The sequence below is a fragment of the Euleptes europaea genome, chromosome 1, assembly GCF_029931775.1.
Source record: "Euleptes europaea isolate rEulEur1 chromosome 1, rEulEur1.hap1, whole genome shotgun sequence".
NCBI classification, from domain to species: domain Eukaryota; kingdom Metazoa; phylum Chordata; class Lepidosauria; order Squamata; family Sphaerodactylidae; genus Euleptes; species Euleptes europaea.
The window spans coordinates 9,820,799-9,843,178 of NC_079312.1; the positions used below are offsets into that span (position 1 = coordinate 9,820,799).

The window sequence follows — 22,380 nt, forward strand, 5'->3', positions numbered from 1 at the left end:
AAGCACAGGTTCAGCTATTAATGCACTCTTAGTACATTAAGATATCTTAAGACCTTGAGAAGGACAAAAGTGTCGTGCTTTTGTGATTCTGACATCTGGCAGCTGAGTCAGAAAGGTGATTTTGGTCACATCTTATTGATAGATAAGGAAAGGTGCTCTGCTTTGCCCCTTCAAGACCAGATCAGGGTAACTAGTCAGCGCTTGATAGAGCTGACCTTGAGAGTATTCCATCAGCCTGTCAGCATTACACAGACTTTCATTATACATTACACAAACCTCTGCAGTGGCTCAGTTTGCATGATGTGTACTAGCTCTATATGGAATTAATCCTGCACATGTTCACAGACTACCATAGTTATGTCAGAGACTGTGACAACCCCAGCCTTCCAAAGGAGTCCTGTGCAGGTATGCTTCACTGTCCCCCTGCCTAAGTAACACAGAAGGAATAACCTTGTTGACTCGTGAGAAACAATAAGGAGATTAGAGGTAATAAAAGCAACACCTTTATTAGCAAGACCTGGAAGGGGGGGGCAATACTGCAAAGGAACTTATACAGATTTGTAGCTGCATATGGGACATATACAAGAGACACAGTTTCCTATTAAAATACCTCTGTTTCATAAAAAGAGAGTTAAACTGTAGGTTGACAGTTTTTGGATGTATGTGAGTAGATTTAACAATTTTTCCACAGGTATTCCCAAACCATAGTTAGAGGTTATGGGGGCTACCCCGCAGATCTCAGTAGGCCTCTTAGCTTCTTATTGCCCAGGAAGACCCCGTGGCAGGGGGTTTACAACCTTTTTGAGCCTGCGGGCACCTTTGGAACTCTGAAACGGGCTGGTGGATGCAACAACAAAATGGCTGCTGCAGGAGGCGGAGCCAACCACAAAATGTCAGGGAGAGAGGTTATGCACAACTCTTACAGTAACTCTCTAACATTTAAGAAGAAAAGTTGGTTTTTATATCCTGCTTTTCTCTACTTTTAAGGAGTCCCAAAGTGGCTAACAATCTCTTTCCCTTCTCCTCCCCACAACAGACACCTTGTGAGGTCGGTGGGGCTGAGAGAGCTGTGACTAGCCCAAGGTCACCCAGCTGGCTTTGTGTGGAGGAGTGGGGAAACCAACCCAGTTCACCAGATTAGCCACTGCCACTCAGGTGGAGAGTGGGGAATCAAACTCGGTTCTCCACCACTCCAAACCACCGCTCTTAACCACTACACCACACTGGCTCTCAACACAAAGACCACAACACAAGGACAAAAACACCCTCACAACACCGGTAATAGCTATGTGAAGGCAGAGATTTCCTGCACTGCCGGGAGAACTGTGCACTTCCCATCCGACCTCTGGAGTAGCCCACAGTCACAGCACGGGTACCTCTCCCTCACTGCACCCTGGTGGCAACCATATGACCTTCTGGGTGGGAGTGTGGGGAGCAGCGCTAGGCAGGGTGAGGGCCAATGGGCCAGCTATCACCACGCTATGCTCCTTGCCGAGAAGTTCGACAAGGCGCACACGTTGGCCAACATCGCCACCGCCATGAAAAAAAAGATTCCTGGGTATGCAAGGGTATCACCATGGGCTTCACGATGGTGGACGGCGGTGCAAACATCAGGGCGGCAGCAGCGGCATTGGGCCTGGAGGCACGTATTTACTGTGCGGCCCACCTTCTCCACCTTGTGGTGAGGGATGCCCTGGGATCCCAACAAGAAACCAGGCTGGATGCCACGACTCATGATTTCCGGCATCTCACGATGAAATACCAGCAGCTCACGAGTCACTTCTCATGGAGTGTGAAGGACGACTACATGCTGCATGATATGAAGGCCCGGGAAGGCATGCCAGAGCACCGCCTGACAGGCAACGTCGGCACTCGCTCATGCACAGCTGAAGAGTATTTATTAATTATTTCTCACCACTTGATTGTTGTCGTTTCCTGGCTGGTTTTGTTGCGGAGCCTTCTGTGTTAAGAGATGCTATTAAAGTAAGTTATTTCTTTATGGGAAGCCTGATTACTTTTTGAGGCCTTTATTTGAAGGACAGAATATTACACGGTGTCAGAAGTTACGGACATGTATTTTTTTCGACCTCTAACATAAGAAAGGTCCTGCTGGATCAGACTAAGGCCCATCAAATCCAGCAGTCTGTTCACACAGTGGCCGATCAGGTGCCTCTAGGAAGCCCACAAACAAGACAACCTATACTTGTGTTGTAGGCAATTTGGCTGAAAAGTGAAAGTGTTGGGAGCAAGCTTTCCAACCATATCTTACAGCAGCTGGAGCTGATGAGATATCTAATAAATGGCAAGTAGCTATTTTGTTGAACTGTGTGGGAGAGGAAGCCTTGCTGGTATACAACACTTTAGTTTTTCCTGGTGGGGAGCCAAATGATATTGAAGAAGTCCTTGAACAGTCCAAGAAATACTGCACTCCTCAGAATAATGTGATATTTGAATGTTATTCTTTTTGGAATCCATATTCTTTATGGAGACGAGTGAATGCTATTGAACAATTTGTAACTGAACTTAAGTTGAAAGCTGACAGCTGTGAATTAGGTGTGACAACTAATGAGATGGTCAGAGACAAGATAGTCTTTAGTGCAACGGAGAAGTTAAAGGAAAGACTTTTGAAGGAATCTGACCATCTAGAGAAAGCAGTTGAGATATGTCAACTAGCTGAAGCAACAACATCTCGGCTGCACACCATGGCAACTTTTTCTAAGAAGCTGTATGAAGCATCTGAGATGGACAAGGATTGTTAAGGGGATTCCTGTCCAGGCACTTGGACACAAGAAGTCACTTTCTGAATATAGACACGATTGTGTTAGAGATAAAGAATGTTTACAGTGTGGTATTGTGCATAAGCCTCAAGAACGTCCAGCATTTGGAAAGTTTTGTTATAAGTGTGGTGGAAAAAAAAACCCACTATGCCATAATCGTTCACAAGCTGAAGAGTTGCTCGAAGAATTAAGAACATCAGAAGACTCCTCTCCAAAAGATTCAGAAAACACTTTGGAAGCAATTCCCAGCACCTCCCAACTGACTCAGAAAGACAAAAAAATACCGCTGGAAAAGCGAGAATTACGTAAACATAAGAAGACTTCTGAAGTAGACAAACTAGACCAAGCAACAGCGTCGTAGACTCCTCTTTTTCAGCATGAATTTGTTACAAATCTTATCACTGAACATCAACGGTCTAAACTCCCCTAACAAAAGAAAGTTTTTCACAGTTTAAAAAAGAAAAAGAAAGACATTATCTGCCTTCAAGAAACTCATATTAAAAGAGAACATGAGAAACTTTTACACATGACCCACCTTGGAACTCCCTACTTTGCTTCGGCTCGAGAGAAGAAGAGAGGTCTGGTTACATATATCAATGAAAAAATCTTAACTGTCAAATCTCACATGGCAGATCCAGATGGACGTTACCAAATTTTAACTCTTTTTGGATTAGATGGAATCTGTTTTACGCTGGTAAATATATATGCTCCAAATGCTTCTAAAGAAATCTTTTTTGAAACATTGTTCAAGAAACTTGCAGACTCTCATCAAGGAGAAATTATACTTCCAGGAGATTTTAATGCGGTAATAAATCCAATGATTGACAAATCCCACAATAGCACATCCGGGAAATTACCGAAGAATGTCTTTAAATGTATGAAAGAATTTAACTTAATAGATGTATGGAGAACGAAGAATCCAAAAACAAAAGACTTCACATTTTACTCAAACCGTCATGGATCATTTTCCAGGATTGACATGTGCTGGACTTCCAAATCTATCTTAACAAGTTTGGACAGAATACAGATCGCCCCCAGAATACTGTCAGATCATAATCCAATTGAATTTACAGTGACGAGAGGAAGACCAGGAATTAGAAGATGGCGGTTAAACGATCAAATATTGCGGAGAAAAAACATGCTTGAACAAAGTAAACGTGATGTGGAAGAGTTCTTTATTTTAAATAGGACCTCAGACATGTCAGATTTTACTGTGTGGGATGCCAGTAAAGCATTCATTAGAGGGAAAATGATAGCTTTGAATTCCAAGATTAGAAAAGACAAGCAAAAGAAACTTAAAGATTTTCAAGAACAATTAAGAATATTGGAAAAAAAGATTCAAATTAAGCCAGATAAAATTACTCTGCATGACATTAAGATGACTAAACATCATATCGAACTGATAGAAACGGAAGAGATTAAAATGAAAATGAAATATGCCAAGCAGAGATTTTTTGAAAGAGCAAATAAACCGGGCCGTTTTTTAGCCAGTCAACTTCGACAACAAGAGAAGAAAAGAAAGATAACCGGTGCAAAAGTTAATGGAACAACTTACAACAGTCAAAATGAAATTGAAAAGGTATTTGTTGATTACTACAAACAATTTGTATGTGAAGGACGATTTGCAAGACCAGGGGCTAACAAGGTATTTGATAGATGCACATCTCCCTAAACTATCATCAGAAGAACAAGAGAGTCTTAATCAGAAGATAACAACACAAGAAATTGTGGATGCCATAAATAACTTGAAATTGGATAAAGCACCAGGTCCTGATGGATTTACACCACAATATTACAAACTTTTTGAACAACAATTGACGCCTATTTTACTATCTCTGTACAATGAGGTAATTGAGCATGGAAGAATTCCATTGTCCTGGCAAGAAGCACATATATCTCTTATACCAAAGGAAGGCACCGATCCATATCTTCCTCAGGCATATAGACCAATCTCTTTGTTGAATATTGATTACAAAATTTTTGTTTCTATTATCACCAAAAGATTTCAAAACCATATTAACAAATTGGTGCACCCAGACCAAACTGGTTTCATACCAAAGAGACTTATGAGAGATAACGTACGATTGGTTCTCAGTGCAATTAAATATATAAAGTCAAAATCTTTAAAGACTGCAATGATTTTTTTAGATGCGGAAAAAGCTTTTGATAACGTATCTTGGCACTTTATTTCTAAAATACTACAACAAATGAATTGTGGAAATACTCTTCTTACGGTCTTCAACGCAATATACTCCGTTCAAAAGGCACGTCTATTGATAAATGGATCTCTTTCGACAGAATTCAAAATTAACAAAGGTACCAGACAAGGATGTCCACTTTCTCCACTTCTTTTTGACTTGTCAATGGAGGTTCTTGCGAACTATATAAGAAATGACCCTAAAATCTTAGGTCTGGTTGTTCAAAATGAAGAACACAAAATTAAAAGTTATGCAGATGATGTTGTATTGATTTGTCAAAACCCTGAACGAACTTTACCATATGTTTATCAACACATCAGAGAATTTGCCAAATTCTCCGGCTACAAATTGAACAAAGACCAAAATCTTGACCTTTAATACTACAACTGATGAAGATGTGAATCTACAAGGAATTACTGGATGCCAAATAACGAAGGAGTCTATTAAATATCTTGGGGTCAGAATATCATCACAGAACAAGACACTTATGAAGTCAAATTATTTGAAAATATGGGGAGACATAGAAAAAGATCTAAATTTATGGTCAAAAATGAACATCTCTTGGCTGGGAAGAATATCGGTGATAAAGATGAATGTACTCCCAAGACTGAACTTTCTATTTCAATTTCTGCCGATTAGTATACCAGACAGAATACTAGAAAATTGGCAAAAACAAATAAATCGATTCGTGTGGGCCGCGAAAAAGCCAAGAATTAGATTTAAAGTGTTACAAGATGAAAAGAAAAGAGGAGGTTTGGCACTACCTAATCTTAAACTATATTATTATGCAGCCTGCTTAACCTGGATTGCAGAATGGATAAAATATCCTAATCATAGACATTTGATTCTAGAACGAGCGGATCTCGGACAAGGATTTCATAAAATTTTGTGGGATCCCACAGCAATCACAAGGACAAAACATCAGAAGACTGTGACATCAAGACGGCGATACTAAAAGTATGGAAGAAATATAAGAAAAGAATAAGTCCAACTCCACCATCAATAATGTCTCCAACCGAAGCATACCATGACAATGTTAAACTGAAACCGGCTGTTCAATTTACTTACAATGATATGATAGACCCAACAGGTGAAATCAAGAGCTTAACTGAACTTCAAAAAAATTTTCAAAAATTAAACTGGCTAACTTATCTCCAACTGAGGTCTAATCTGAAGAAAGATTGCTTACATTCTTGGCCATTTCGAGAATTGACAGAGTTTGAACTGCTAATAACCAAGAATGACTCTCATTTATTAGGAAAAATTTATAAACTTCTTTTAAAATATGACAGAAGAAGAACAAGTAAAAACGAATATGATTAAATGGATGCAAAACTTTGGTGAAATGATTAATATGGAATCTTGGGAAAGACTCTGAACCTTTGAATTAAAATATACTGTATGTCAAGAAGTTAAAGAAAATTGGTATAAAACATTTTATAGATGGTATTTGACTCCAAATATGCTCTCTCATATGACATCTTCCGGGGGAAAAGGCGTTTGCTGGAAATGTCAAAACACAGACGGGTCTTACTTTCATGTTTGGTGGACATGCCCTAAAATTCAACAGTACTGGAAACAGATTCATAGAGAACTCCAGACGATATTGAAAATGAAGATACCACAAGATCCTAAATATTATTTACTCAGTATCGTCCCACCAAACTTGCCTTTGAAATTTCATGATATTTTTAAATATGCCACAACAGCAGCAAGAACGGTTCTGGCAAGGACTTGGAAACAAAGTCTATTCCCGAAACTGAAGAATGGAAAGAAAAGCTTTTAGATTACGCCAGTATGGCAAAAATGACTTTTATTTTAAATCCAAAGATCAATGAATCCACGGAACAATTTAATGAAAAATGGGAGTTATTTTACACTTATATGTCTTCTAGATAAGCAATTGATTAGTTAATATCTCTTTTAAAACAATATATTGACAAATGAAAGATATCTATCTTTAATGTCATTTTATTAGATAAACTGTATAATGTTTGTTTGATATTTGTTGTATTCTATGAGCTTGTTTTTAACGAAATTCCAACGATGTTTTTATATATTCATGATTTATCTTTTCCCTTTCCTTTTTTTCCCTTTGTACCCCCTAAAATATAAAATAAAATTTAAAAAAAAAAGAATCAATTAGACATCTAATGGATATAATAGAAAGATATGGATCATATTCAGGCTATAGGATTAATAAATCCAAGAGGAATATAATTTTAAAACACCTCAAAAGATCAGAAGACAAATTCAGATCTATTATAGGATGTAAAGTGACAGAAGAACGTATAAAATATTTGGGTATAAAGATACCTGGACATAATAAAACTTTGTACAATGATAATTAAAAAGCAACTTTGGCCAACATTGAAAAGTATCTGAAGAGATGGTTGAAACTAAAAATCTCATGGCTGGGTAGAGTCTCAACTATCAAAATGAGTGTGCTACCCAAACTCAGTTTTTTTGTTTCAAATGTTGACAATTCATTTGGAAGATTAGCTCTACCAAACATAGAGCTTTTAAAAATGTTATAACCTCTGTTCTCTTGCTGGCAAATAAATGCTGACTTGGATCCACATCATCTCTCTGTGATCTTTGGGCAAGGTTGTGAGAGGAATAGTCTTAGAGGCAAGACAGATATTAGGCCTTATGTTAATTCAACTCTGAAATGTTAATTCAGCTCTGAGATGTAAGGTAATAGTCGATGATTCTATTATTTTGCCCAGAAGTCTATTATTGGAGATGATGATTACGGTTTATATGTATTTATTATAGTGGTTTCTGAGGAAGACATGTCGAAACAGGGAGTTACCCAGACCCCTGTAGTCTGTTACCTGGTTGAGACTTAACTTCAGGGCTCGAGAAGGTTACTCAACCTATTGAGGATCGAGTGAAACTACTTTGTTACAGTGTAGTAATGCATGATCCAGGAGAACGTTACAGTTTCCAACTTGGAGAAGAATGTTGCAATCTTTGCCTCGAAACGACTGAAATTGACTTGGACTTTGGAACTTATAAGTTTGGGCAATTTTGATGTATAATTTTCTTATGTGGGTGTTTGAATAATTGGAAGTATATATATGGAATGAAAACTTTTCTGTGCAACTTTGAACGCTTTGGCATTTGGCTGCTGGTTTTTGGTTTGAGCACACGGCACAGCAGGCTAACGTTTATTATCTTCCTAACCTGTATTGTTAGCATGTCAAAATGGAAAGAGACCTTTGCCTTTTCAAATGAAGAAAGGGATAAAATCTTAGATTCAGCATCACCTGTTGTGGGCAGGAATGTGATGGGGATGCAGGTAGTTGTATACTTAGTTAAAAGAGCAAGAAAAGGTATCTTAAGAAGATGCCAACTGTGATGAGTAAACAACTTGTGGGGGTAACAGACTCCTATTGTGTTGAATTAGGACCTTGATTCAAATGTGATTTATCATCATGTTTGTCATCTGGCCTCGAGATTAGATCACTTATCTACCCTAACAGCCTTGGGCATATCTCATAGCCTTGAAGATAGTGTTGAAGGTTATGGATGACGAGAGTATTCACTGATAAGATTCCTGCAGAGACAGTATATAAGGAGTCTGAAATAGAGGCTTGTTGGAGGTCTAGGTAAGGGACCTTCTGAGCGGTAGGTGATATGTGTGATTAATTTCTGATCTGTGATTGTATAAACTGATATATGTTAAGACTGTTTGAAATTATTATATTTGAAGTTATTTTGCTTATGTTTGCTTATGTGATGTGAAATGTTTGACATTGAACTGTTTGAAATGCTTGCAATGAAATGTGCTTATGGCTTCATTGAATATGTTCACTTATATATGACTAAGTTATATAATGCATTATATTGAGTGTATATTGTCATATTGCCTTATCACTGCTATGTATTTTGACTATTGCTTTGTCACATATTGTATTGCTCTATTTCACTTCACATTCTGTTATACTCTACTTTCAAAGTTCTGAAACTCGCTTGTATTATTACTGGAGTTAGCAATAAAAAGAATCTTGCTGATTCAATAAGGTTGCCTCGCATACTTTGGTAACACAGTCTAATAAAGCACCATATCTCTCAGTGAGATATTAATCTTATAGATTCTGTTACAGATACAGTACCGAGCCCACTTCAGATTTTCCACATTAGAAATAGAGTCAGCCTCTGATTTTAATGCTCTCTTATACAGCATGAAAAAGGAAATCAAATACGAGATGCACGCATCCTCATTGGTTCAATATGTTAAGAACAAAATGGTTCCAAGAGGTTTGCGGTTGCAAAAAGCACCTACTTTGTTCAAGGATACTCCAGTTCAAGGACCTGGAGTTCAAAGATAAATGGGTTGCAATTTTAAATAAGTGTGCTTTTGACTTAATGACATTAATTATAGGACAAGCCAATGTGGAAGTAACCAAATTGAAAGAGGAAACAAACAAAATTAAAGAGGACATTAAGTCTTCTACTATTCCTTCCACTTTTGATATCAAACAAATGGAATTGGAACTTAAAGCCTATCGGGACAACATCCGAGCATATAAAACTAAAAAACTGGAACGAGACACTAATGATTACACGGAGGATACGGTTTACCCATGGTATAATAACACAAACGAACAAGCTCCGATTCACCAGAGTAGTAGGGATACCTCAGGAGCACAAGATAGGAGTGATTCCTCCAGTTTATCGAGTAGAGCCTCCAACAGGGAGTATAATTTAAGACCTAGTCAAGGTAGGGGAAGAGGGAACCCCTACCCTTTTCACCAACGCAGAGGACGCAGGAAACGGAAGAACTAGTTATCAGTCTATCCCCATGTACACTTACAGATAGAGAAAGGAAGATTTTAAATCTTGGACTCGGATATGTGCCAACACCTAACTATTCAACATTGCAGACTAGGATTGATGTGTTCAAACTAATTAGGTTACTTAAATTGAAGGAACAGTATGGGAATGAGGAAAATGTCAGGGCAACACAACATAGAAACAAATTTAAACCAAAATCCAGATATATTCCCGCCTCTAACAACCACTTGATAGCCACTTTCCAGGAAGTGGTATTGCATGATATTGACATTAAAACACTCAAAAATTTTAAACAACACAATTTTGAGTTACAAGATTGGGAGACATTGAATTCCTTAGCTAATGACCCAAATCTGGTTATAAAACCTGCAGATAAGGGGCGGGGCTATTATTGTGATGAGTAAACAGAATTATGTTAATGAGATACAAAAACAACTTAATGACAGTAATTACTATCGGAAACTTACACATGATCCAACTGAAGAGATAATGTTGATTATACATACCATTGTTAATGAAGCTTCTGCCTTGGACCACATTACCCAGGAAGTAGCTGAATATTTAGTGAATAAATTCCCTAAAATACCCATTTTTTATGTCCTTCCCAAAACCCATAAGGGAATCATTCCCCCACCCGGTAGACCTATCGTGGCCAAGATAGATTCAGCACTAGATCCAATTGCCAAATACGTAGAATCATTCTTACATGAATTTGCCATCCATACAGAATCTTATATTAAAGATACACTGCACTTTATTACTGAGATAGAAAAGGTGACAGTTCCTCCAAACAGCGTGTTAGGTACGTTGGACGTAAATGCCTTATATACAGTGAGGGGAAAAAGTATTTGATCCCCTGCTAAATTTGCCCATTTGCCCTCTGACAAAGAAATGACCAGTCCATAATTTTAATGGTAGGTCTATTGTAGCTGTGAGAGACAGAATAACAACAGGAAAACCCCCAGAAACCCAGAAGACAAAAGTCAGAGATTGATGTGCATTATAATGAGTGAAATAAGTATTTGATCCCCGATCCCCTATCAACCAGCCAGATGTCAGGCTACCTGGTATCTTCACTGTATGTAACGAGCTGAGATTAGAAGCACCAGCTTTAAGGGAGAGGTCTTACCTCTAATCCCAGCTCGTTACAGTACCTGTACAAAAGACACCTGTTGACAGAAGCAATCAATCCATCAGATTCCAAACTAGCCACTATGACCAAGATCAAAGAGCTGTCCAAGGATGTCAGGGACAAGATTGTAGACCTGCACAAGGCTAAACTGGGCTACAAGACTATTGCCAAGCAGCTTGGTGAGAAGGTGACAACCCTAACCCTAACTGTCAACCTCCCTCGGTCTGGGGCTCCATGCAAGATCTCATCTCGTGGAGTTGCAATGATCATGAGAACGGTGATGAAGCAGCCCAGAACTACACGGGGGGAACTTGTCAATGATCTCAGGGCAGCTGGGACCATAGTCACCATGAAAACAGTTGGTAACACACTACGCCGTGAAGGACCGAGATCTTGCAGAGCCCGCAAGGTCCACTTGGTCAAGACAGCACATGTACAGGCCCGTCTGCAATTTGTCAATGCACATCTGAATGACCCAGAGGAGAACAAAGGAGTGGCTCAAGAAGAAGCACATTAAGGTCCTGGAGTGGCCTAGCCAGTCTCCAGACCTTAATCCCATTGAAAATCTGTGGAGGGAGCTGAAGGTTGGAGTAGCTACACATCAGCCTCGAAATCTTACTGACTTGGAGAGGATCTACAAAGAGGAATGGGACAAAATACCTCCTGAGATGTGTGCAAACCTGGTGGCCACCTACAAGAAACGTCTGACCTCTGTAATTGCCAACAAGGGTTTTGCCACCAAGTACTAAGTCATCTTTTGCAAAGGGATCAAATACTTATTTTACTCATTATAATGCACATCAATCTCTGACTTTTGTCTTCTGGGTTTCTGGGGGCTTTCCTGCTGTTATTCTGTCTCTCACAGCTACAATAGACCTACCATTAAAATTATGGACTGGTCATTTCTTCGTCAGAGGGCAAATGGGCAAATTCAGCAGGGGATCAAATACTTTTTCCCCTCACTGTACCAATGTTCCAACGGAGGAAGACAGACATATTATATGGGAACTACTTGATTCCCGAGGGCATCAATGCCCACCTACACACTTCCTGCTCAGTCTCCTAGATGTAGTCATGGAGCACAATTTTTTAATGTTCCAAGAAGACTTCTACCTACAAGTAAGGGGCGCAGCAATGGGAAGCGCCTATGTGCCCTCCATTGCCAACATCTATATGATATCATTTGAACGGAGGTTCATCATGTCTAAAAATCCCTTTGCACAAGAAATATTATTTTACAGGAGATACGTGAATGATATTCTTCTGGCCAAGAAAGATTCAGCATCATTTGAGGCATTTAAGGAATGGCTCAACACTCAGGATCCAAATATAGAATGAACAGGAGGGTCCAATGCACAGCAATCAGCATTCCTGGACACAGTAGTATATAAAAAGAATTATGGTAAGTTAGGTGTACGACCATACAAAAAAGTGATGGATTGTAACAACCTATTATATTACCGCTCTTTTCATCCTGCCCACCTTAGGAACAACCTTCCGTACAGTCAGTTTCTAAGACTAAAAAGAAATGCTATGGAAGATAGGGATTTTAAAAGAGCAGCCAAACAGTTGAGACAGGATTTGGCTCAAAGACAATATCCAAATACTGTTGTCCAGCGGGCTTTGCAAAGAGCTAGCTTGAAACAGAGATCCGAAATTTTGAAAGAAAGAAAAATAGGGAAAAGGGGACTAGACTTACCTTTTCCTTGGAGTATACCTCAATAACTCCCCTAATTAGAGGGATTGTGTTAAAGCATTGGCACATTGTTAAGAACGTACCAGGTTGCTTGTTTGCTTCTCTGAAACTTGGCTGTGGAATTATACTATTTGTGAATAAAACTTGTTAGCCTTTAAATTGGCTTTTTGTGACTCTTGTTTTGGTGGTTCCAAGCTAAATCTGAGTGCCTGAAGCCTTAAGGCTTGCTACCACAGTCTGTAATCTCTTTTGAAGGTAAAACCTCCCCCTGCTGGGTCTCTACCTTGCAGGGTGAGCTTGCTTTTGTATTGGTAAGTGGCTGGCAGCAGCTTTGCCCTTAGGCTCTGCTAGTTGTAATCTTTTTGAAGGGCTGGTGGCAGTTCTACCCGCTAAACTCAGAGGGGAAGCTAACAATTCTTGCTCGGGTGCTTATTTGGGCTCCTGTGCCTGGCGGAGGCTTGGCAGAGTGCCCTGCATTCGGCAAGGTTGTTGCATTCTGATCCAGATAGGAATTCTCCCTCCCTCGGGGCTAGGCTTCGAGGGGAGGAAATCCTTGACACCCTGTAGTCTGTTACCTGGTTGGGACTTAACTTCAGGGCTCGAGAAGGTTACTCAACCTATTGATGATCGAGTGAAACGACTTCGTTATAGCATAGTAACACACGATCCAGGAGAACGTTACAGTTTCCAACTTGGAGAAGAAAGTTGCAATCTTTGCCTTGAAATGACTGAAATTTGCTTGGACTTTGGAACTTATAAATATAAGAACTTTGGGCAATTTTGATGTATAATTTTCTTATGTTGGTGTTTGAATAATTGGAAGTATATATATGGAATGAAAACTTTTCTGTGCAACTTTGAACGCTTTGGCATCTGGCTGCTGGTTTTTGGTTTCAGAATTCCCTGGCAGCAGAGCGTAGCCCAGTATGCCCAGCATTTGTTTATATCAAATGCGTTTAATGAGCTACAATCCTCCCAAATTAATTGAGGATTAATCTAAATGCCTGGTTTGACCGCGATTGCCAGGGTTTTAAATCTAATCTCCGTGCTATCTATCAACAATACCGAGGCTCAATGGCGACTTCCTTACCAACTGAATACTTTAGTGTAAAGAACCAGCTCAAAAAATAAAAATAATTTATAAAAAATGGGAGCAATTAATCCAGGCTACTACTGCGAACAATACCGGGCAATTTGGGACAATAATCTCAGGAGCCTTCTGCTGCAGACTGACTCTCAACAAGAGAATTTCGCCCATAACTGGTATGACCACTTTTTAAATCTTTTTCATGAGAAATGAACAAATTCTCCTGAGGTCTCAGAATAATTTCTTACAAGATATTCCAGAATGGCCACCTGTGTCGCCAGAAGAAATCAAAACACTTATTGGCCAGCTAAAATCAAGGAATTCCCCAGGTCCTGAAATGATTCGTCCTGAATTATTGAAGGATCATCCCAATTGGTAGGCTCCACCACTAGCTGCTTTTTTTACCATAATCGATAGAATAGGTAAAATGCCGGATAATTGGATGAATGCAATTCCAGTTCCAATATTCAAAAAGGGAGATGCCACATCACCAACAAACTATGGACCAATTAGTCATCTTTCTGTTGTGAGGAAACTGTATGCTAGGCATCTTCTAAACAAACTTTCCACCTGGATATCTGAGCATAAGATCCTGGGCCCAGAACAAATCAGGGATTGTCAAGGAAAGTCCTCCCTGGATCACTGTGCTACCCTCTCCCATCTAGTTAATAAATACAGTGGGAGACATGGTACCAAGCTATATGCTGCCTTTTTCGAACTTTTGACTCAATCCCCAGAGATCTACTATGGGCTAGGTCACTCAAAATGAACATGGATAGGAGGGTGCTAAATTTAATTAGAAAGCTATATTCCCATACACCCTGTCTGGGAACATAACACCAAAAATTTCAATCAGCAAAGGCGCCAAACAAGGTTGTATAGTAGCACCCTTCTTATTCAACCTTATCCTTTACGATCTTGCTCCATTACTGTCTGGTACAGACGGTCACCGTCCTAAACTTGGCCCCATTACATGTCCCACTTCTCCTCTATGCAGACAATGCTGTCATTTTGACTTGTTCAAGAATCGGTCTGAAACGCTTACTTCATCGTTGTTTAACATATTGTGAGTCCAACTGGCTCTCTCTGAACTACGGGAAGTCCAAAGTAATAGTCTTTTCAAAAACATGGAAACCCTTTAAATGGAATATTAACAGGAATAAAACAGAGCAGGTTAGGCAGTTCAAGTATCTGAGATTATATTTTCAAATCAACGCAAATTGGCTCACACATCGCAAGTGTGCAACAAATTTAGTGAAAAATGGAATGCGGGTTGTGGCTTAAAAAAAAAAAAATACAAGAGGTAGCCAATATGTGCCCACACTGCTCAAAGTTTTTAATGCCAAATCATGTTCCCAACTGCTTTATGGCACCCAATGCATTCAAGTAAGCAGTCCAATCCTCATTCTTACGTAGGATTCTTGGAATCCTAAACTGTGCACCATATACTGCAATTTGTCTAACAACCAAAGACTGTTAACAACCACGCTCTGGTTTCCAGCAATCAAATTCTGGCTAGATTTACTTTTTAGCCCTGATTCCACTAGTCTTACCCATTTAATGCTCACAGAATATCCACCTTCCAAATGGTTAAGCCACACTGAGCAAAAAATTAAAACTTTAGGAATCTCCTTAGACACGCTTGCATTGGTCTCTGAATTATCTGAATAATCCTAGACATAAAATTTCAAGAACTTAATTGTGCAGCCAGGAAAACCTGTTCTTGGGGTATCTTGGGATTCCACTACCTTTGGACAGCCCAGCGTTCTGTTTCTACCACCGGATCAACCCACAGCAACGTAGAGCCTTTTATGCTTGCAAGGTTTAGTGTTCTACCTTCAGCTATGCTATTTGGAAGGTTTCAGAAAAACCCCATATATAAACAGACTCTGCCCCCTACTGACTGAGATGCGTAGAGTCACTATAACATGTCTTTCTGTATTACCCATATGTTGACATTCGGGCTAAACTTCTTAATTCACTCCTAGCCACGTGAAATGCTCAGACAAGCCCAAGATACAGCTTTTCCTTTCTGGACAATCCTACCACAATAGATAGGGTAGCAAAATGTTTGTAACTGACTATGAAGCGCCGAGAATTTAAATCCTGACTTCGTTTAGCCCTAGTTTTCTGTGTTCTCTGTTTTTGTACTTCGCTGCGAACACATGCCAATAATGAAGGTGGTGTTGTCTGTAAAATTCACCAAACACTGACAGTTCAAATGGTTGTGGGCAGAGAGTATTACAGGCTCATATAGACAAGAACCATATAGAATAGCTACTTTAAATTGTAATGTTTGCGAGGAATGATAATTACAGGATCTCTTGCTACACAGATATCTTAAGAGAAGAATTGAGATATGAGGAAGAAGCCAGCTGGACAGACACCTGGCATCACTGATGAGATTCCTTATCTAGCCTAGACAGCATTGAAGGTTGCGGATGACGCAATTCACTGATTCATACAGTGAACATATATAAGGGGTCTGGAATAGGGGCTCGTTGGAGGTCTTGGTAAGTGACCTTCCCAGCGGTAAGTGATGTATGTATAGATGCATTTGTGATCTGTGTATTGTACAAAAATGTTATATGCTAAGCCTGTTGTAAGTTATTTTGCAAACAGAGCTGTTTGAACTGTGTGCTTATGTGATATGAAATATTTGAAGTTATGTTGCTTACAATGAATTGTACTTTACACTGCTCTATACCTCGAGAAGATCTGCTTATCTGCTAAAAACTTACAATGTAGCTGTAACTGACTTGTAACTAACTTGATATTATGTTTGTAACTGAAGTACTTTGTGCCCTGATCCCACATTCTTTTTATATTCTGAAGCATTTACAATAAAAAGGATTTTTTCTTAGAAAAGTTCAAAGCTTGTATCACTGCTTATGGGGCATCTGGTTAAGCAAGGTAACGTATTTCTTAGTGAGATACAAGACCTAGAAACCTATTTGCCTACACAGCACTGACTGCTACAAAATTTTTAGCTATATATTAATTTAACAACCTTATTTATTGTTCTACTTAACTGATATTTCCCCTAAATTAAAATCCAATTCATGCGTGCAAGTTAATTTTTGAATTTTGCTGTGATTTGTGCTGGTCTATGACCGTATTAATAAAACTGAAATAATCACTATCTAACCCCCATCAGCACATCAACAACAATGCAATCCCATGCATGTTTACTCAGAAGTAAGCCCCATCTTATTCAGTAAAGTCTAATCCTGTATTAGCTTTCTTGGAATGGCAACCACAATGATTATATATAGAAAATTTTAAAAGTGCAATCGCCAAGACCTCCACCAAGCAGGCCTCAAACCCTGGACTGTAGCCCTATGGGAGCTTCTCTCAGTCCATAGGAACAGGGGCAGCAGAAGGCCTGGACGGAGAGGGCACAGAGGAGGCAAAGAGCCAGACCAGCTGAACATAGGCCCACGGTAGAACTGGAGCAGTGCACTGAGCACGGTATTTCCCTGTAGGATCTGGGCCAGTGCACAGCCCAGCCTTGGAACTCCAGCACCTGAAGGCAGTACAGCTGGGGCTGATTACCTTGAAGCCTTACTGGATCAACCAGTTCACCCGGCCACAACTCTTGGATGCTAGATCTAGCACCAGCTCCTGGGCCCCAGACCCTGACAACTGATCATCTGAAGGTTAACTCCTGACTCTCAAGGAGACTGGCAGATCAGGAAGCCAGAGCCCAAACACCCCTCTACGGGCACAACTTTATCATGGCTTGGGCTGGGAAATGTTGGGTTCACAGCATCGATGCAACCCAAAGACATGCTGCACTATCGTTGAGGCCAGCAGAAGAATCTGGATCCTAGAGATCTGACCCGTTTACAGATCTACAAATTGACACGACGAGGCAATCTAATACTAAAATGGCAGGCCAGCCTTCCATACGGACGACGTGGCCAAATCTCATATAATACAGCTCTTCCAACAATGGTGAGGCAATGAAACGTCGAGGAGGCATGCAACTCAAATACAATCTTCCCTCCTCACTAGCCGTATCTGCAGTTAGCCCCTTTCCTTTGTACAAAACTTGGTGCACTTGCAAGCTTTGGGCCTTCCTGACAGATTGCCCTGAACATCTATAGACTCATCACCAAAAGCACACAAATCTTGATACGCCTATTAGAAATCAGATCACAAATGAATAACTGAACAGAGGCAGAAATGTATAATATTAAATTTCTTTAGACCTTAGATTACTATTAATTCAAAAAGGCAGAGCTTCCTATTCACCTCAGAAGAGGGCACCCCCGTCACAGCCTCAGAGCACAAAGAAAATAATGTCCAGTTTAAAAAAAAAAAAACATTAGTGAAGGAAGTGTAAAATCTCAATTTGTTTGGTTTTCACTGTGCATCACAACAGTTCCAGTAAGCACACAAGCTAAAATCCTAGTTTGTAGAAAATATATGTTAGTCACAGTGTAACCTCATGAACACACAAACTGAAATCCCAGTATATAGGGATTCACAGTATCACTGTATGAGCACACATATTATAGAGGTACCACCGTATAGTTAATACCACTTCACTGAAATATGTCAGAAATGTATGGAAAGCACTTCACTGAAGCATTTAAGAGAATGTATGTATAAGCTTTAGATATCTACATAGGCCAGGAGGGATTTGGCTCTCCTCAGAAAAGTAGAAGGTAGAGATCAGCAAGCATACAGAAGTTCACTAGATAAGACCGAAATTTAGAAACCACTCCAAGGATTAGATCACACCTATTCAATAGGACGAAGGCCTGCCAGGATAAAAGCTTAATTGGGAAAAGGCATGCCAAAATAACATTAGAAGGTATACCTCTCATGTGTTATCTCAAGCAGGATGAGCTAAACCGGGGCATTTGGCCAGTTTCAAACGTATAGAGGTTGGCACAGAAATAAAGATATCGTAGAGAAATGGCCAAAGTGCTGCACCAATTAAGCTAATTGATAGTGTGGGCTCCTGGGCATGCATAGAAGGCACATGTGAAATCATAGGCATGCGCAGAAAGCAAAAAGGTAGACAAAGAACTCAACATTGTATAAATACTCCCATGTGTTGCATGGGGCCTTTGAAGAGTTGTATTTGGCTGTCTTGAGACAGACTCTTCCTGCTGGCATAATAAAATTTACCTCTTGCTTCTAAAGAAATAACCCAAGTTGTCCCCATTCTTGGTGGGTCTGTGCCATTGAATGGGTTCTGGCTTTTGCGTCCAACATTAGCTTTAATGAGAAGCACATCCAACTAGTAGGAACTGGTAAGGCTGGAGGAATCTTAGTAGGCCCCAAACTTTCCTGAAGTGAACCAGTCTCTGAGCAACTGGCTGAGACCGATTGTGGATCTGGAGCTAGAATTTGCTGTCCCTACTTGCCTAAGAGCTGTCTAAACTGCAGACAGAACATACTACAAGATTGAAAATGGTCAAGAAGATCAACGCCCAAAGAGGGTCTGTAGACCAATATCTGGACTGAAAAAGAGAAGGCTACGAATGGGGCTAAGAATGACTCTTTCATACTTTCCACTGGAACACCTCTGTGCAGCAGAACAGTTTCCATATCTGAGAACTGGAAAGAACTAAGTCATGCACCAAAGAATGACTGCAGGGTGATGAGGGACAGGAAGGAGAGAGGAGACCACCATTCCCACAGGAAGATTTCCTTTGCCCTAAAAAAGAAAGCATCTTAAGAGCGGCTAATAACCCTCTTAGACATGCAGACTGGGATAAAGAAGAGCTTGGAAGAAAGGCAATCTCAAATAGTTAATAAGCTTCTTAGACATGCAAAGACTACATTCAGGAAGCTGAAGGACAACTCTCCAAAACTATCATCAGACCTCACTCAGGATTACCAAAAAGAACTAAACAGGATTATGAAGGAATTACCCATGTATGTACAGGAACAGATGTACACGGACACCCAACAGGAAACCCAACAGGAAACCCTTGACTGGGCACTTTCTATCTTCTGCCCAAAATATCCCAGCAACCCAGCATGTTGTATTGTGGACTCTATTCTCAGACCCTATGCCATCAATGCCCCCAGTTATGTGCACAATATCACAGACTTCCTGAGAAAAATACAATCTGTTGACAATCTTTCAAGGAACAGTATTTTGGCTACCGTCTCTATACACAAACATCCCCCACAAAGATGGGTTACAAGCCATTAGGGACACCATCTCTATCAATACCACAGCCGACCTTGCTGTCAAGAAATTAAACCTCTTAATTTCTTGTTAGTTGTTTGGTTCATGCCTATGGCCTACACAGGATTGAAATTTGTGATATTGCAACAGCTGGAATGCAGGCCTTGATTTGTGAAACTGAGACCGGTTCAACCTCAGAGTAGATAAGCCAGGTGTCTTCAGTTTATGGCCATTACTCCCTAAACTGCCAAGGCCAACCTCCTTCCTTAACTGGACATCATTCAATTAAGAACCTTATTTTGTCACATGAATTGGCCCTTGCCTATAACATGTGACCTCTAGGTACATCATTACCCTAGATCATATTCCAGAATTCTGATTGGATTTTAAAGCTCTCAGCACTCTGAATTTTGGAAATAAAGATAGGACCTTTGGCTATGCAAAACTAAGATGTCCTGATGTGCCTGAGGGCACTATGGCCCATCACACTGAACATTTTGATTATTCTCTAGGCCAAGACACTGGGACTCTAAAACTCTGATGCTATGCTGGAGGATTTCAGCTTATGAGAACAAACCATTTGAGAATTCTGGTAACCTCTATGCTTTTGAATTTGGAAACCTTGCCTGCCTTCATTCTGACTGGGAATGAATTCTGACTGGGAATGAAGGCGGGCTATACATTTAATAAATAAACTTCCACCCTACCATCAACCTGACCATGAACTAATCCACATACCTAGTAAATTTTCTGGACACCATTGTATAATGGCAGCATAAAAACTGCCTTATTCTGGAAACCTACCGATCACCAAACATCTACACACCTCCAGTCATCACCTCAAACAAACGGAACAAACATTTGTCTACAGCTAATCTCTACACTACAGCCACATCTATTCTGATCCCTCTGACAGAGATCCACACATGTGGAATCTCCAACGGAATTTAAAAAAATTCAGTACTCACCTGATGTAGTATGGAAACAGATCAACAAAGTCAGAAAACAAAGCCAACATCTCCTTGGGAACAACAGGAGCATCCTTCGTTTCACACTTAATAGAAAACAAGCATACGGCCACAGATATTGTACTTTGGGCTTTCCAAAAAATACCTGGCCAAAATGATAATAAGGAAGCTGAACAGATGCTCAGATTGAGCTCCTTGGCCCCTCATGGGCTGAATGAGAGCCTGGACCTCCTAGACATATAGTGACTCAGCATTTTTTGAGATCATCAGTCCTTTAAGGGTTAAAGGGTACTGCATCACACCTGGTTATAAAACATAGCCAGCTCTGCATAACTCATTCAATTGTTCAAGCTGGGAGCTGAGAAATCTCTGAAGAAGGTATGCCACAATGTCGGTTTTTCTATCATTCTGTTATGGACCATGTAAAAGAATAACTTCTTAGTTCTTTTTTAGTACATAAGATGTTTTTGTTGTATAATATGATGTGCAACTAGAAATTATGTAAGGCTTTCTTATAACATGTCCAGACTGTTCATTATGGGTTTTTTAAATTAATTTTTAAAAGTTTCTAATGCAATTATTGTTAATTTGTCATATGTTTGTATGGGAGTCATTTTGCCTTTCTCTGCTTTACCTCCAGCACTGAATCCTGCCTTTTAGTTCTGGGGTAGCAGACTGCAGGTTCTGCCAATCTCCAGCCGCCTCAGGGCAAAACCGAGTTTGGACTTCTGGCCCTGAAAGCCATGGCTGTGATCGAGAAGAGTGGAAGCCTCCTGTGACATTTGCACCTGCTTTTACACCAACCCGGGCTTGCATGGAGAAGCTGTAACCCATCGTCTGTCTGCACTGTGCCACAGAATTTGACCCAAGCTGCCTGACAACCAACTGGCATCAGTCCAACCTAGTGGAGATCACCAAACAGTTGCTGGAGGAACTAGAGGCTGATGGTGGGGAGGGAGACGGTGAGGAGCACTCTGAGAGGGCCTACTTCTGCAAGGAGGAAAAAGTCATCCTCTGCCAGATGTGCTGCGCCTTCCAAGGAGCACCGAGACCACAACCTGGCCCTTGCGGAATTGGCCGCCCACGAGTACAAGATTTTTATGCAGAAATGCCTGGACCATCTCAAAGAGGATGAAAAAGATGTTCTGTCTAATAAAGCAACCCTTGAATCGGAGACTCTATACTTCTTTACACAAACAATAGTGATGTGGGAAAGACAAGGACCGAGTTCAAAACAATGCAGGGGTTTCTGGAAGCTCAAGAGACAGCTGCTGGCTCAGGTGAAAGAGGTGTATAAGGAGATTAAAATATACAAGAAAGAGTATACCTCTGCACTCTCCAAGAAACAATCTTTTCTTCAAGATCTCATCTATGAGATGGCAGAGGTGAGCCAGCTGCTAGCAAATGAATTCCTAGAGGATATTGGACACGCCTTGCAGATGGATGAAGAGCGGGAAAAAGTTCAGCCTCGGTGGTCTCTTTCTCCTGAGCTGCAGAGCAAGATCTAGGGTTTGGCTGATATCAACATGTTTCTGCTGGAAGAAGATGGGAGAACTTAATATATT

The 22,380-nt window shown here is 40.2% G+C and overlaps 1 pseudogene; it reads left to right on the plus strand.

Moving 5' to 3' along the window:
- The first annotated feature begins 1,576 nt into the window (after positions 1 to 1,576).
- LOC130487222 (zinc finger protein RFP-like) lies at positions 1,577 to 22,374 on the plus strand (annotated as a pseudogene).
- The last annotated feature ends 6 nt before the right edge of the window (positions 22,375 to 22,380 follow it).